General features: G+C 44.3%; 1 protein-coding gene across 1 annotated transcript in view; it reads left to right on the plus strand.

The window, feature by feature from the left end:
• Positions 1 to 1,211: 1,211 nt before the first annotated feature.
• Positions 1,212 to 18,315, plus strand: part of EOLA1 (endothelium and lymphocyte associated ASCH domain 1) — a 38,790-nt gene continuing 21,686 nt past the window's right edge. Inside the window, exon 1 of the mRNA XM_069212412.1 lies at positions 1,212 to 1,601. The gene's annotated coding sequence lies outside the window, so the exon portion shown is untranslated. The remainder of the gene's footprint in view (positions 1,602 to 18,315) is intronic.

Below are 18,315 nucleotides of genomic sequence, written 5' to 3' on the forward strand. Positions count from 1 at the left end.
ATCTCCTCTCGGTGCAGTCTGGCTAAGTTAGATTCCCTAAAACTATTTCCCACATTGCTATTGGTCATAGAATCGTACATTTACTCCAATGAAAGTAAAACCCCAAATTTAACAATTTACTAGAATGTTTCACATGTCAATGACTGGCTCTTCTTCTCCTGTTCCTCTCCTTGGGCTTGTCAGGTATCATTAGTGTATCAACTTATACTCCAGTCAGTGCATCTATTAGCTTCTTCTTGGAAAGTCGTCTTTACACACACTAAGTTATACAATGTATCCCTAGCTAGTACAGCATATTCTAGTAAGCAGTTCTCATGGGAAAATTGTTTAGTTACTAGCATTTGGTCAACGCAGTGGAAAATCACAATTTAATTCTCTAAGCAGCCATTTTATAGTTTGCCTAAGAAATGCAGCTTGACATGAGGCCGTGCAACTAGGCCGAAGACCTTGCTAAATTAAGGACTATGATTAATAGAGCAAGTACATAATACATAACCTTTAATATAGCGTTACTACATTAATCCACACATTAGCTCAACATTTTGCATTAATAAGCCATGAATAAGTATACTTTTTTAATATAAGCGATCACTCATTTAGGAACAATTTCAAATGCATGTATTATTTCTCTACGTTAACTAATCTATGCAAACTCAACACTCAAAATACATGAATATTCATTAGTAAAAATTCAGCATTAACAACTGCCAGAAAAAAATGTTATCCCCACAAGTTCATTTAAAAAAATGCATTTGAACAACGAACTCTGTCCTAAGGGTCTTCCACGTGTTTGGTGTAATCTGATATAAATAAATGTTGTTTTTAAAAAATGGTGTTGTGGAGCTTCTTGGAATAATTAAATCAGATAGATATGCCATTTTAAAAATAATTACAGATGCTTTTATGCAAAGTACTATTAAATAAAACGTCAGGGTCGTTAGTGAATGTTCATGCGTGACAAACACCCGGTATTTTTTCAGTAAAATATGGCAATTGTCCGAGAATCCAAAGAAAAATACATGAAAGCTCTGTAGACTGAAGGGTACTTTTAATGAGAAAAAGACATATTCTTGCAAACCCCCAAGAGTTAAACCGGTACTTCACCGTGTTTCATTTCACAGCGTTCACGGTTCACTATAGATTGCAACCGAGTGGATTTCTTCCGGGTGTTGGATGCCAATCACAACATGGCCGAAGTTCATTTCCTGTTTTGTGCCTCCTACGGCATGTTCTATGCACATTGTTTTCTATATGACGAGTTCCTTTGCCGTGACGTCTAACACTCTTCTCTTGTGTTGTCCTTTTAACGAATACGGTGTTCTCGAACGTAGTGGGGACTGACAGGCATCTCGTGGCTGCTGTAAAAGGATTAATGTATTTACTTTGCAGCTATATGTGTATTTTTACAAACACTGACGTTACTGTTTAGAACCGATTCCAGTTGAGAATTCGTGCAAGAAAAGACGCTACAATGGTCGAAAAATGTCAGAACCGGTGACCACTCTGTTCCGTTTAGAGATTGTCATCGGTCTGCGTCATTTCTGATTTTCCTTCTCCTTGAAAATAACGGAGAACTCAAGCAGAGCGAAGGACAGACACAGGTAAGTTTTCATATTGTTTATGTTTGACATGTCCATTGTTTCAGTGTACTTACGAGTGACATTCAACTGTGAAATGTGTGACATTTAGAGTGACACTTCCTCGCAGTAACACTTATCATAGAAGTGCACGGAAATAATTAATTATCAGAAATTACACCCATTTGAGCTCAAAGAAGCTGCAAAATAGGTTGAAATTGTTGCAAAACCGGTGAAATGCAAGGTTACCTACATTTTTGTGCTTTTGCATTATAAATGAACTTAAAAAAACATGGCTCTAGTTGTCAGTACAACTTAAATGGACTGGACGTGGTCGGGGGAGGAGGGTGGGAGATTTAGTATGGTTAAGGCACATGCTGCAGAGAGATCAGATGACTGAAAACACTACTAATGAAAAGTAGGAAGAACTACAAATATAGAAAGTAGGAATCATGAAGAAAAGCGTTTCGATTTCTGTTCACAGCTAAACGTAGTATGCTATGTGTTAGGCAAATAAGATTTATTTTTGGTGTACTTCATTAGTCTACTGACAGCACAATGGTTAGAGCGGCCAACCCTGATGCAGAGATCTGGTCCAGGACCAGGGTTCAGTTCCCACCTCGGCTTAATCTCCATAACGGCCCTCACAGCACTTGGATGCTTGGCTTCACCCTGGGGCTGTCCAGGAGTGGGGTGCCTTACAGGCAAAAGCCAGGAGGGGTTCCTCAGTGGTATGCATACAGCGCCTTGAGACCCTAACGGGTGAGTAGTTCGCTATACAAGTGCAAAGTTTACAGTGTTTTCACCACTGATATAATTATAAACAGGTCACTAGTCGGGGTACATGCTGGTACACAGCGTCCACCCACTGTTTTCACAGGGTGGACGCCGTCCACCCTGTCAAGTAGTTGTGCCGCACTGTAATATGCTGAACTAGTCCCGGTGTAATGTTTAAACATGGCAACTCATTAAGCAGCTCCAGCAGGTTGCCTGCTTTCCTTCTGAGCAGCAACATGCAGGCGGCAGTGAGGGGGCTTTTAAAAAATACATTTTAAATTCAAACTGGGGCCAAAACAAAGGCTGAAGTTAAGAGGCCATAAGCCCTTCTTTTGTTCTCGCTGGAGTGACCTGGAGCTTCACACCTTCCTGCTATTCAATGGAGGAGAAAGGCACATGGGTTGTTGCCACTTCACAGCTACTTAAGAGCAGCAGGATTTTGACTTTGGTCAGTCCCTGGATATATATGCATGCACAGTAAGAATGTCAGATATGCTGGTCTGTACCTGTATTTACACAAATTGTAATTTACCTATTTTTTTATAGGGCTACTTATCCCAATGCAGAGTTTCAGAGCGCTTTACATCATCACATGTACACATTTTACATTGACAATAAAATGTGTTAATTTATGTACAGGATGTGTTACATAGGATAGTGAGTGTTACAAGGTGTAGGAGTCACATGTCACTCATAGCTCACTGTGCTATATTAGAAGGATTACAATTTATGTACTGCAAGTAACAAAAGGATACCTGTGTTAAAAGTAGTAGCCCTCTCACCTATCTACATGAAATAAAAATCTGTCATGATGTACGTTGGAGGAGACAGGTTAACCCTCTATGATACTTTGATTAAAAACTGGGACTAGAGCCAACACACAGCTCTCCAGCAAACGTGTTAACCACAGAGTTAGCTTACCATTATTATTTCTTGAGATTTATAGGGCATCTGAAGCTCTCTGCATCAGGTACCTTAACCCCATAAGATTTTTTTTTAATTCAGTCTTTGCAACCAATAAAGCAGAACAGATTTATTGCCAAATTTCTCCTTGTGTCAATTTCTTTGTAGCAGAGATGTAAAAAAAATGAATGAAATTGAGGTCCAGATTTTGCATCAGGGTTATGTAACTTTTTTGGCACAACCCCAATGCAAAATCTCATTTGTTAAATCTGGTAAGACACTCAAATGTACTCGGTATAGACCTGCTAAACATTTGTGTGAGGTCTTAAGCTCAGATGTCACATATTGTGATGTGACTTCTTGTGAGGTATGGGTTCTAATGCCACTTCCTCTGATGTCCCTTCCTGTGATGCCACTTGCAATGTCAAGCGCCATGATGTCACATGCTGTGATATCACGCACCATGATGTCACTTGCATGCTGTCTAACTTGGTTAATCCCTTAACTTCTTTTTTTTAGGACTTGTGCCCTGATTATAAACTTGTACACTTGAGTCACGATTCTGATGCGATACAAATGAACCGTTTAGTGATAAATTAGGATACATTGTTATTACTATGAAATTTAAACATACATTTATTTAAGTAATGTGATGTAGACGAAAAAGCAAGAACAGGTGAACATGCCATATGTCATGCCTCCTACAGAACCATGAACATTCTCATCATTGCTGAACGAGACTCTTCTAAGATAGGCTGCTGTTTGTCTCAGTAAAGCAAAGTGTCTGCATACTACTACTACTACTACTACTACCATCACTTCAATACCACAGAAGAGAGAGAGTCAATGACTCAACAGATTAGGCTGCCAGTACAGAAGTGACTAGGGAGTATTTCTGCCAGGCTGAGCACTTTCATTGAGCATCTTCCAAATTCTGCTCCTGGACTGGACTGAGTCCACTGATTAAGGAAACAGCAGCAGGCTGCACTTCATGAGGCTAAGGTTGTCACTGATGCCAGTGGTGAAGTCCTGAGCTCCTCCTTCAAGAGTGTGTGGCTTTCCGTTGCTACCAGCGCATTGAACACAATGTGCCATGCGCCTGGCCTCCCACACCAGTAGAGAGACCGGAGATTAAAGAATCATTCCCTCCCACAACACCAAACAACCCCCAGACACCCCAATAGCATATTTATCAAATGCCATACTAATGTTGTTGACAAAAGCAAATGGAAACTGCTGGTGTCTAAGAGTAGAGAGTAGAGAGAGCCGTATAAAGTCTCTTTTTTATGGGGAGTGTTCTGAGAGATTTCATGACTCATCTGACTAGGTTGACTTTGAATACCATATAGTTAAGTCTGTCAGGTTGTCTGAGGATATTTCTACATATTTATTACCCTTTTCCAAACCTTACAAAATTAAAGCAGACAGTCTCCACACAGAAAGCCACAAGACACTTGCACCCCTCCCAAGCGTAAGCCCTTACTCTGTTGGCTGTAATTTAGGCTGTATGTCAACCCTCATTGGCTAATAAACCCTATGATTCCTGGCACTTGGAACTCTTTTTAAAATGAAAGTCTATTTAAACTTATAAACGTCCTGGTAATTGATAATAAATTCCCCGGCCTGCGCATTTTAGTGGGGTGATGCAGACACCATCTCTAAAGTGCATTACTCTAACTCCTGATAAGTGGTACCTAGCAGCTCATGGCAGGTGAAAATAAACCTAGAACTTTATTTTGTTTTCTGGTACTTATACTTATGTATTTATGAAAGGGGTGAACGGAGAGTGGGACAAAACTATAAATACCAGAATTTAAAGAATACAGAAGAGGCACTTACATTAGTGTGGGAACCCAGTTTTCTGACGTTTTCCAGGTCTTTGCTTGCAATCTGTCTAGATTTTTTTTTTTTCTTTGAATTGTGAAATTTGTAGTATTGATTTTATGTAGAGATCCAACAGGTCAACAAGTCCCACACTGCATAGTAAAGACCTGGACTGTATGGACTACTTAGCGTGGACATAGAGATGGGCAAGCCATGGATTAGGCATGGCTCAAAATGCTAGTGCATGAGCTGAGCCCTCAAAATATTTGGGGTGTAAAGAGAGCAACACACATCCTTTAAAAATATGATGACGACTCTCCAAAGCAAAAGTGTATTTCCTTAACATGTAAAAGAGTTTCGTTGTAGTATATTAGATTATGTCACTGCATTGGGATGCATTTATTTGAAGTGACAGTTTCTAATCATGAACTTAGAAACATTCACGAACCGCTGCCCTGACAACTTTGTCAAAAGTGAACCAAGGGACAAATCATTCCTTGAGTTCTTATGTACCCTTTACACATGATCAATACTGTCAGTACTGTTAGAGCAACATTATAGTCCTCATAATCTTAAACAGGAGACGATTCTGTATAACGCACACCCAGAGCTTAATTTGTTTGATGTGCTCTAAAATGTGATTATCAGCAAAAAGAACCACAGTGAAGTAGCTTGTTTGTCTAGAAACACACATCTTGGTCGAGTGAGTTGCTGGGACTGAGCTCACGTTTCCAGTTACATAGTGTGCAGTTCAGCAACTGGACAATTATTTAATGTTTTCCCCTGTTTGATACCAAAGAGTATTGCAGTTTTTTTCTTTTCTTTTCTTTTTTTTTTTTCTTTTGTAGCCTCAAACGGAGGATCTGTTAATTCCTCTGCATACAGGCGCCACAAGGGGATCGCAGGGCGAGTGCGTTCCTTCTCTAAACTGATCAACAATGGGGAGTGATCCGATAGGTAACACCCCAGATATGTAATGTCCTTTACCTTCCACGCCAGCTTAGCTGACACAAAGCAGTAATCCAGTTGGCTGTGCGTCACTGCAGCAGAGGTATAACAGGAGAACACTCAAGGTGTCTCTCTCTCCAAATATCTAACAGCTGTAAGCCCTGCAGTAGCTCCCCCAGTTGCCTTGTCATGTGTGGCTTTCTGCCCCTACTCAGTGGTTCTGTATCAAGCATGTCACCTAGTACACACTTGCAGTCACTTGCCAGCATTACTTCCACAGGTAAGTACTTCACAGCGGAAGTCACCACTTCACCTTAAAAGATCTTACAGTCATTAATAGGGGCATACACATTAATCAGGCATATTTCACAACCATCTAAGTCACTATGCATAATCACGTACCGTCCTTCCGGATCTAAGACATGTTCTCTATGATATAAGGGTACCCAGGAGTCACCCAAATCATAGCACCTTGAGCTTATCTGGGGTTTGAGGTTGCATACAATTGACTCTTCCATCTCTTGCGGAGACTAGCGATACAATCTCCCCACACATGGGTTTCCTGTAAGAATGCCACAGAGACTCAATACCTCTTTAGATAGGCAAACACTGAGCTCCTCTTTTCCAACTGCGCCAGACTCCTAACATTCCAAGTCGCACATTTGTATGTTTCATCTGTCATTATATTCAGAGAGCCATCCCAGCATCAGGGAATCCAGGTATTCTATCCGCAGAAGTACCCAAGGGGATCAGGAGTACCCTGTAACAGCCTCTCCATACACACAAGCAGCTTACATCCCCATAAACCAATAAAATGATTAGTGTTACTCCTCTTCCCAACTCAACGCCGCCTCCCCCAATCCCATGGACAGTAAAGCGAACCAGCCTGCCTCAACTATAACGGTGCTAGAACTAACCTTTCCCGTACCATTCCTTTATGTAACTTAGAAACAAAGGGTGTCCGTAAAACAGCTTTCCGCTACACTAGGGGCCAGTACACCATCAGAGACCATGAAGTGGTAATCCTTGAGCTGCCACATGGGCCACAAAGCCTATCACCCTCAATCTGCGTTGACCGTACTCACTACCCACAGGGTTGTGGATCAAGCTAGGCCACCATACTCGATTCTGGACTCCCCAGTTAGGTCAAGAATGTCTCCCGCAAGTCCTGTCTAGGCGTGGTGCCGCACAGCGTGCCGTCTGAGCTGACCACTATGCGGCCAGACCATCCAGAAGGATCTGCTTGTCTTTGTCCCTGCTTCCGCAGGCTGACCATCACGTCCATCACTGGCCTCGTCAGCTGGAAAAAAAAATGCACCTTTCCTACGTGTACCACTTGGAGCTTTACCAGGAACATGAGACTGCATCTTGGATAAAGCTGAATCGTTTCTTCACTTCCATTTATGTTTTACATTGGTTTTGGTCCTTTTGGGTTTAGTCATGGAAAATAGATATCTGCTTTCCTTCAAACTCCGATGGGCCCTTTAAGTGCACATGTTGGAGAATAGCATCGCCATCTCTAAAGTTAAAGAGGCAGGCTAATGGGGCATGCAGAGGTGCGTCAGGTGTCGGCTGAGGTGCCTTGTGCACTTTCTGGATCATGAAGAACATCAACACTTTAGGGGGAGACATGATCTTGATGATCCAGTCTTCCAAAAATAGTTCTGGTTATTGCCCCTCCGCCTTCTCAGGAAAACCTACAAACGTAGGTTATTCCTCCTAAACCACCCCTCAGAATCTTCAATACATTTTTCAAGTTGCACTGTTAATTTCTGCATGGAAGACACCATGTCTCGGAGAGTGGTTACCTCTTTCTGTACTTCTCCCATAGTACCCTCCATGGCCATGACACGGTCTGCAGCGCCACAAAGATCCACTCTCAAGAGGTTTACATCTATAGCCACCACATCTATTTGTTTTGTTAACTCTGTCTTTGTGCTTTTGATTTCCTCCATCAAATCTGCAAGCAAGAGGCCCCCAACCGGCTCTGCCTCCATCTGAGTCCCAGGCACCATTGTAGATCCATCACCAGGTAGTTCCGTCATGGAGACTGCCTGAATATAGTTCAATGTTTAAGTGGACTGACTTGGTTTCAGCGCCTTGTCTTTGCCCATTACGTTTTATCCTCGAACAAATATTGTACTCTTTAGGGGCACAGTCACTTGGACCAGGGGTTTGCTTATACTGGGCACCAGAGGCATGTATACCACAACCCACACACTATTTAAATCCATTACTTTGCACTGTTCCACAGTTGGTGGATGGAACCGGAGGTGGCACACTCGCAGCTGGGGCCCAGCAAGTCCTCTCCTTTCATGCATTCAGTTGGCAAGAGGATCCCCTCCCATTTGGGCCGCAGTACTGCAATACCTCCACGGACTCACTGTGTACCTTCACTTTCCACTGCAAAGATTTTAAAACCACCTTTCTGCTGCTGGCAGCCGCGCTCCTGGATCCAGCGCGGCGCGACTCTGTTAACAGTTATGGGCTGCTCCTACACCAGGTGAGGTTCGCTACTTCTGTTTGTCAGACAAGCGGTTTCAAGGTGGGAGGTCCTGTCCACTCACAACTCCACTGTGCCAGGGGCTTCAGTGGTACAGCCGCATTTCCGATGCTTAATAGGCGGACGCAGCCACATAGCTTCCAGAATTCAGTCTCGTACTTTGCTGCACGTCCGCCCTGTACGCCACGATCCGGGGTGCTTAGGCCACAATCACCAACCCTCTCTCCAGGCCCTGTACCGCAGTGATCCACGCCCCACAGCTGTTTCCCTGTAAGTAGGGCACATCGCTTCACGGTGTCCCTGAAGTCTCAGCTCTCGGAGGGGCAGGATTCAGTTGTTCGGCCAGTTGGAACTCTGGTGCGAGCGGCTGCATTTTTTTTAATGTTAATCTCCCAATTCTACTTCATATCAACTCAAATATTCTCAGTAATTTAATAGAGTGTACTTATGCGTTTTTCTGTTAGGGAATTCTCAGGCTGCCATTTGCAATTAAATACATGAGACGTGTGGATAAAAAGTCACTTAAAGTACACATGTGGGGCGCTGCATCAGCTGGTGTGTGGTACATGGGGTAATGGGAACAGCGAACCACAAAATGCTACTTGCCTGCCCCCGAGGAGGCGCAGACACAGGCGAAGGCTAGATGGGATGCGGTTTTGCCCGCACCACTGACATAGCGGGCATGGAACACAGCACTCACCTCAACACGGGAGGTTTCACGCAACTCTCGCTTTCGGTACACACAATTTAACTACCTACACCAGACTTACTTATCACCAAGTCGGCTCAAGCGCATGTTCCCGCAGTCCACCCCGGAATGCCCTAGATGTGGGGCACCAGATGCTAACTTCTTCCAAATGACGTGGTAATGTCCAACGGTGCTGCACGCGTGGCATGATATCACCTTGCGGGCAGCTGCCTGGACGGGACTCTCTTTATACCCTACTCCCGAATCCTGCATATTGGGGATTCGCTTGCGACACAGAGGGAGGAGGCAGTTACACAGATGCGTAGACCTAGCATTCATTTTATTTAAACGCCTATTAGCGACACAGTGGAAGTTACCGAGCGCACCAGACACACATCGTTGGTGGAACGAATTGCTACATTGGGCTACAGCAGAAGCACAAGTACTGCGCTTCCTCCACGAAAGGTGGGTGATGGTCAAAGGGGCGGACATATGGGATTCCTTTATTGCACAACTGGTGAACAAAGATGACACCCGCCCGCCCTGAACTGTAACTTCTATGTTCATAAATACACTAATCCACACATGGAAGGGGACATGAGATCACCGGGCTCGGGTTGGAATGTCTAGATTGTCGTTCTGATGCCGTGCTGGTCTGCTCCCACATGATGCGCGATGGAAACAGTGTCACGGATGGGGACGCACAGCCCAGGGGATCACTACCCCAGAGCTGGCCCTAATTATGTGGACACAGGAGTTGCGCCTGCTGAGATGCTCTGTGTCTTGGGGTTTCCTCTGGGCTGTCCCCCAGGAGCTTCTTTCCTGCTTCCTTTCCTTTATGTATGGCCGTCGCTACCTCTGCCGCGCTCCTCCCCCGTCCCTTCTCCTCCCCGATCCCATGACCCGTCTCTGGGTTCATAGCGAGCAGTTCTGTCCCTCTCACACTGGCTGTTTTACTTTCTTTCTTTCTTCCACTTGTAAGTTTTCAGTCAATACTTCCTCTGTTTATGTGCAGTAGTTTATGACATGATGTTCTATTGATCTGGATGCTGGCATTATACCCAGCCGCAAATTTGAACTGTAGTGTAATACTCTGATAAATTTAATTAAATGATTAAAAAAAAAAAGTAACTTAAAGTAGAAATCCTCATACTTTATTGTAAAATTGCAAGGACTTAAATATTTGTTCAGTTGAAGATCACCCCCCTTATCACTGATTCCGATGTATTTCAGCAAATGAACGATTATGCTTCACCCGGCATAGTCTCAACTATAGGGGGCATAGTGGTTGGCAGTTTGTCAGACAGTGGGAATTGTAGTTGCACTGTAGTAGTTATTTCTGTATAACAGCTTCCAAAGTAATATAACTGGAGAAGAAAAGCTAAAACTGGAAAGTATATCCCAATACACAAAGGAGAAGAAGAATACTGCAACATAAAAAAAAAATGTAGCAATTGGGCTATGGTAATACAGAAACTATTACACTACATTGGCATACCTGATGGGCACAGGGATGCAGAACACAGATGTCACTACACTGCTAAATGATTAAATTTGTTGTAGATTTACATTTGGGAAAATGTAGTGAGACAGTCCCAAATGAGTTTCATAACTAGACTAAGCATGAGCAGAAGTTGAGGGGCTTAGCAAAGAGGATGTCTTCACAAAACCCTAAACACCTCAGTGAAGTCAAGTGCACAAAATTAGAAAACGGAATGGTATCTCGGAAATTACCGCACCTGACAGCAGCAGCTGAAATCAGTTAATTAATTAGGGGAAGAGTGGAGGGACTTCTCACATATGTGGAGTCCTATTTTTAGTGCCTTCTAAAAACATGCATGCATGAAGAGGAAACAGAACCCCAATGAAACATGCAACGCCGGTCAGCAATACCAGGGCCAGTGCGTGCAGAACTGGCCCCAAAATCAGCACCCCTGAAAAGGACCCAACCACATCAAGCCAGGTTAGTCCTAAATGTTAGGAGGGTGTGGCGGGAGTACTTACAAGACTTCTCGTCCTCTACCAGCAGCAGATTCCGATCGGAAGACCCTTGTAGGTGGGGGAAAAAACACATGTAGGTCTGAACAACTTAATTACTTAGTGAAATAAAATATATTGTAGTTAAATTATAGCAGTTAACGAAACCGCTCATTAAGGTGCTCCATAAGTGATCGGTGAAAAAAGTGCTAGTGCAGTGCATCAAGAAAATCTGGCTGAATATGAAACTGTCAATGTTTTAACTCTCTTAGGAAGCATGCGTTTTCTTTACATCAAGGACATCTTCCTCAGGACTGGGTATTGGATGACCTGTGTGGTAAAGTGTATAATGTCAGAACTTATGTGTTGGAAAGTAAAAAAAAAATACGTTTTGGAACCAGGGTATGACTCACCTCCAGAATCACCTTTGATTTTCATTTCTCACCTGTAACCAAGTTGTTTGAATACATAATACCCAGGTTTTGAGGAGAACAGGGCTACCCCATTGATACTTAAACTTGCAGGAGTAGCGCTCTAATTCCTCTGCCGGGCACAAGGGGAATCTGAACAGATCGGCAGGAGTTCCTTTCATATGCAGGAGAAAAAGCAGTAAGTGATGTTGGTAGAAGTGTGTTGATACCACTCTGTGGTGGGTAGGGTTGCCCAACCACTTCCTGTTTTTCTCTCCTACTTGAGGTGGCAATAACCTCAAAAGTAACGACTGGGATGAGTTGTGGGTCAAATGGATAACAGCCATCTTCACTGAGGCAAGTGCAGAGCTTGGCTGGAGCCAGACCCAACAAGGAACTCGCAGTGGTTTGATTTCTCATGGCACATTACACAGATATGAGAAAATTGGAGCTTTAGGGAACCTCGCTGTAGGAAGTTGGCTCTGTATGCACTATTTCAAAGTAAGGAATAGTATGCACAGAGTCCAAGGGTTCCCCCTAGAGGTAAGATAGTGGCAAAAAGAGATAATACTAATACTCTATTTTGTGGTAGTGTGGTCGAGCAGTAGGCTTATCAAAGGAGTAGTGTTAAGCATTTGTTGTACACACACAAGCAATAAATGAGGAACACACACTCAGAGACAATTCCAGGCCAATAGGTTTTTTTATAGAAAAATATATTTTCTTAGTTTATTTTAAGAACCACAGGTTCAAATTTTACATGTAATACTTCAAATGAAATTGATTGCAGGTAGGTACTTTAGGAACTTTGAATAATCACAATAGCATATATACTCTTCACATAAATCACATATAGCTATTTTAAAACTAGGCACGGTGCAATTTTCACAGTTCCTAGGGGGAGTAAGTGTTTGTTAGTTCTTGCAGGTAAGTAAACCACCTACGGGGTTCAAGTTTGGGTCCAAAGTAGCACACCGTTGGCGGTTCAGAGCAACCCCAAAGTTACCACACCAGCAGCTCAGGGCCGGTCAGGTGCAGAGGTCAAAGTGGTGCCCAAAACACATAGGCTTCAATGGAGAAGGGGGTGCCCCGGTTCCAGTCTGCCAGCAGGTAAGTACCCGCGTCTTCGGAGGGCAGACCAGGGGGGTTTTGTAGGGCACCGGGGGGGACACAAGTTAGCACAGAAAGAACACCCTCAGCAGCACGGGGGCGGCCGGGTGCAGTGTGCAAACACACGTCGGGTTTCCAATGGAAATCAATGGGAGACCAAGGGGTCTCTTCAGCGATGCAGGCAGGCAAGGGGGGGGCTCCTGGGGGTAGCCACCACCTGGGCAAGGGAGAGGGCCTCCTGGGGGTCACTCCTGCACTGGAGTTCCGATCTTTCAGGTCCTGGGGGCTGCGGGTGCAGAGTCTTTTCCAGGCGTCGGGATCTGGGAGTCAGGCAGTTGTGGTCGGGGGGAGCCTCGGGATTCCCTCTGCAGGCGTCGCTGTGGGGGCAACTCTGGTTACTCACGGTCTCGTAGTCGCCGGGGAGTCCTCCCTGAAATGTTTGTTCTCCACAAGTCGAGCCGGGGGCGTCGGGTGCAGAGTAGCAAGTCTCACGCTTCTGGCGGGAAACACAGTTGTTTTAAAGTTGCTCCTTTGGAAACAAAGTTGCAGTCTTGGGTGAACAGGGCCGCTGTCCTCTGGAGTTTCTTGGTCCTTCTAGAGCAGGGCAGTCCTCTGAGGATTCAGATGTCGCTGGTCCTGGGGAAAGCGTTGCAGGAGCAGTGTCTTTAGAAGGGGGGGGGAGACAGGCCGGTAGAGCTGGGGCCAAAGCAGTTGGTGTCTCCGTCTTCTCTGCAGGGTTTTTCAGCTCAGCAGTCCTCTTCTTCTTAGGTTGCAGGAATCTGAGTTCCTAGGTTCGGGGGAGCCCTTAAATACTAAATTTAAGGGCGTGTTTATGTCTGGGGGGTTAGTAGCCAATGGCTAATAGCCCTGAGGGTGGGTACACCCTCTTTGTGCCTCCTCCCAAGGGGAGGGGGTCACATTCCTATCCCTATTGGGGGAATCCTCCATCTGCAAGATGGAGGATTTCTAAAAGTTAGTCACCTCAGCTCAGGACACCTTAGGGGCTGTCCTGACTGGTCAGTGACTCCTCCTTGTTATTCTCATTATTTCCTCTGGCCTTGCCGCCAAAAGTGGGGCCGTGGCCGGAGGGGGCGGGCAACTCCACTAGCTGGAGTGCCCTGTGGTGCTGTAACAAAGGGGGTGAGCCTTTGAGGCTCACCACCAGGTGTTACAGTTCCTGCAGGGGGAGGTGTGAAGCACCTCCACCCAGTACAGGCTTTGTTACTAGCCACAGAGTGACAAAGGCACTCTCCCCATGTGGCCAGCAACATGTCTCCAGTGTGGCAGGCTGCTAAAACCAGTCAGCCTACACGGGTAGTTGGTTAAGGTTTCAGGGGGCACCTCTAAGGTGCCCTCTGGGGTGTATGTTACAATAAAATGTATACTGGAATCAGTGTGCATTTATTGTGATGAGAAGTTTGGTACCAAACTTCCCAGTTTTCAGTGTAGCCATTATGGTGCTGTGGAGTTCGTGTATGACAGACTCCCAGACCATATACTCTTATGGCTACCCTGCACTTACAATGTCTAAGGTTTGGCTTAGACACTGTATGGGCACAGTGCTCATGCACTGGTGCCCTCACCTATGGTATTGTGCACCCTGCCTTAGGGCTGTAAGGCCTGCTAGAGGGGTGACTTATCTATACTGCATAGGCAGTGTGAGGTTGGCATGGCACCCTGAGGGGAGTGCCATGTCGACTTACTCGTTTTGTCCTCACCAGCACACACAAGCTGCCAAGCAGTGTGTCTGTGCTGAGTGAGGGGTCCCCAGGGTGGCATAAGACATGCTGCAGCCCTTAGAGACCTTCCCTGGCATCAGGGCCCTTGGTACCAGGGGTACCAGTTACAAGGGACTTACCTGGATGCCAGGGTGTGCCAATTGTGTAAACAAAAGTACAGGTTAGGGAAAGAACACTGGTGCTGGGGCCTGGTTAGCAGGCCTCAGCACACTTTCAAATCAAAACATAGCATCAGCAAAGGCAAAAAGTCAGGGGGTAACCATGCCAAGGAGGCATTTCCTTACACTCGCTCATAGCAAGCACCGTATTTGACATCTTGGGGCCATTTTACATTAAGGGTGCACTGCGGCACATCTTTAGCTAGATGCACCTGGCTTAAACAGGGACAGTGTTCACAATGCGCACTGTTTCTGCTAAAGAACGGCACCCCTTGACGGCCACAAACTTGTGCTGTCCTAGGGAAAGCACATTAATGAAAGCCAGATTGGAGAAGCCAGCCTCCCTTTCTCAGTGCAGGCAGCACTCAGTCTATACTTCCAAGGGAGAGCGTGATTCCAGGCAGGTGCAGTGAGTGACTGCACCCTCATACATGGGAATGTTTGGAGGGGGGTCCATGAGACCACCCTTTTCCACCACCAGAGGGGCAACCCCAAAGGGCACACTGTCAAACTGCACACCATCTGTTTGTGGTGCACTCTTGATGCACCACCTCTTTGCCTCTGCACCCTTGTCCATAATACAGCATGGGGGCATAGGCAAAGTGTTTCCCTCCTGTTAATCAGGCCACTGTCCATTAAGATGATGGAACCAATTCTTTAGGATTACACCAGCGCTATCTGTATTACAAAAGGGCTGTGGAAACACTTTCAACTCCTTCTTTAATAGAACAGAGCCCCCGGGGTGCAGAAAGAAGGTGCATGCCCATTGCGCCATGAGCTCTTTATGTAAGACAACCCCTAGGCTTTTCATTTCATTGAGAGCAAACATAAACTACAGTCACCCACAAAGGATTATGTTGACACTCGAAACCATAAGACAGGAATTACGGTGTGTGATGAAGTGGCAAAAGGTTGGTCATCTTAGCTGAATGATTACACCTGACACGGTCAATGTGAGATTTCTGCATACACCTACCTCTGTCATTTTGGACCATGCCAAAGACTAAAGTGAACTCTCAGGTTAGCGGCTGCAGGCAATAGATTGTACGGGGCTCTGGCTCCCCATTTATTCCTCCTGGGATAAGTGCTCATGATCAGTGCTAGAGACACCGCACTTTGTCTGGACTTTATGGAAACTCTGTATAACAGTAAGCAGAGAATGTTGTAACATGAACAGGACCTTGCTGGTGGTAGTCTTTTAGCCGACTCTCATAAGGACTGTCAACAGGCTCAGGGTTTTGGGTAAGTTTGCTACTGTGACCTCATCAACCCACAAGACATTGGCTCCCATCCAGGCATGGTGTCCCGTTGTCTCTGGCCTGTCTCTCATACCAGAAGGTTTTGAAGAGCTTACCGTTCTGGAGGTATACACTTTGACTTTTTAGCCCGAACCTAGCCATGACTACATTTCCCAGTGGGAAATGGTTGATCCAGTGGGTGGACCCAGTCTTTTGGGAGCCTCAGCCATCTGAAAATCTTACCCACAGCTTTTTTGTTTTCAGATGCTTTCTTCTGAAGTTCAGTAACCCAGAGGTCAGAAGTAGCTAGATACAGGATGAGAGATTGATTGTGGTGAGAGGTAGAGAAAACAAGGGTAAACGCTTGGGTATAGCAGACTGCAGTGGATAGGATTGCTGAGGGGTTGTAAAGTGAGTTGATTCATGTGAAGACAAAAGATTTGGTGAAGTAGATGCTGAAAGAAAGGGGAATTGGCCGGTGAGTAGCATAGTTTGTAATGCAGCTGTCCAGATGTCAACTAAATGCTGAGTGTTGTCTTTTTTTCTGTAGTGTTATGATGCATGTGACTTTTCCTTAATTGAATACTTTTGTATGTAATTTATATAAGTTCATAATTAGAAGCTCCTAAAAGTATGGATGAGTGTCTAGGATATCTGTATTGGGAGCAGAAACCTTCATGTGACCAAAGGCCAGTTTAGAGCAGGGGTATAAAGCCTTTTATTTAGTGAAAGTTACCTCTTGGCCATTGAAAACTGTGAGCTATTGCCTGATATCGGGAATTGATAAGGGTACACAATTGCTAAAGAATGTAAATACATTCACAGTACCTCAGTCTTGTTCCATTGGGTATACAGCATTAATGGCACAATATCTCTATCTTACAAGGTTTACATTTGTGGTCCCTGGTGATCAGTTTTGTCTCTTTGCTTTTGACACAGAGAAGGGGCGAAAGAGAGAGACAGGCAGAGAAAGAGAATGAAAAAAAGAGCAGAAGAGAGAAAGAATGATAGAGCGAGAGAGAGACAAAGGACAGATGAGAAAGAAAGAAAAAGAAATAAGCAAAGAAATATGGAGAAAAGAGATAAAAAGAACAAAAGAAAAGAGAGAAAAGGGAAACAAAGGAACAAAATAAAGATAAGAGAAAGGAAGAAAGAATTACAGGGGAAATAAGTAAAAGAGTGAAAGGAAGGAGTGAACAGAGAGGAGGAAGGGAAAGAAAAGAAGTAGAAACAGAAGTAGGAAAGAAAAGTAGGAAGAACAAGACAATAAAACAAAGCAGGAGAAAGAAGGAAAGGAAGGAGAGAAAAAGTGAGAAAGTGGAAGAAAATAAACAGGAAGGGAGACCTGGTAAAAATGAGAGAAGTGGAGAACAAAGGAAAAAAAGAAAGAAACAAGTACAGTTAGTAACTACAATGAGGGGGGGAGAGAGAGAAAGGCAGGAAGAAAAAAGACAAAGACAGAAAGAAGGTAAGACAAAGAAGTAAAAGAAGTAGAGAAAGAAAGGTAGGTATGATGGAAAAAGACGAGAATATAAAAATGAGGAGAAAAAAGGATAAAATGAAGGGAGAAAGACAAAAGGGAGATTGAAAGAATGAAATAAATAATGGGCAAAGAAAGGTGAGAAAAAAATGTAGAAGAACCAGAGAGGGAATAAAGAAAGAGAAAAGCAAGAGAAATATAGAATATGAATATAGAATATGAAAGACTGCTAGAAAATAAGAAAGAAACAGAAAGGAGGAGATACCAATGTAGGAAAAAATAAAAGATTGGTGGAAGAAAGGTGAAAAAAATAAAGAAAACTAGCAGGAGAAAAATAAGGAGAGGAGAAGAAGCAGAGACAAAAGAACAAGAAAAAGAACCGAAAATAATACAAGATAGAAAGGAGGCAAATTATTAAAGTGGAGAAAGAATAAAGTAGAAATAGAAAAATAGGAGGGAGATAGGAAGGAGAGAACGCTGAAGGGAGAGAAAAGAAACTGGAGAGCAACACAAATAACTAAGGGCCAGATGCAGGAAACGGATAGCGACTCGCAAACGGCAAAAATTGCCGTTTGTGACTCGCTAATCGCGTTTCCCTATGCAGAAATGCATATTGCGAGTCGGTACCGACTCGCAATATGCATTTCAGAATCCCAAATAGGAAGGGGTGTTCCCTTCCTATTTGCGATTCCTAGTGGTATGCAATACCATTTGCGACCGCATATGCGGTCACAAATGGTGTCGCAGTTACCATCCACTTCAAGTGGATGGTAACCCACTCGCAAATTGGAAGGGGTCCCCAGGGGACCCCTTCCACTTTGTGAAAGGACCCACAAATATTTTTTCAGGGTAGGTAGTGGTCCGAGGGACCACTACCTGCCCTGAAAAAAACCCAAAACTAAAGGTTTTGGATTTTTTTTTAAGTGCAGCTCGTTTTCCTTTAAGGAAAACGGGCTACACTTAAAAAAAAAAAAAACTGCTTT

The sequence above is a fragment of the Pleurodeles waltl genome, chromosome 2_1 (genome assembly GCF_031143425.1).
Source record: "Pleurodeles waltl isolate 20211129_DDA chromosome 2_1, aPleWal1.hap1.20221129, whole genome shotgun sequence".
Taxonomy (NCBI): domain Eukaryota; kingdom Metazoa; phylum Chordata; class Amphibia; order Caudata; family Salamandridae; genus Pleurodeles; species Pleurodeles waltl.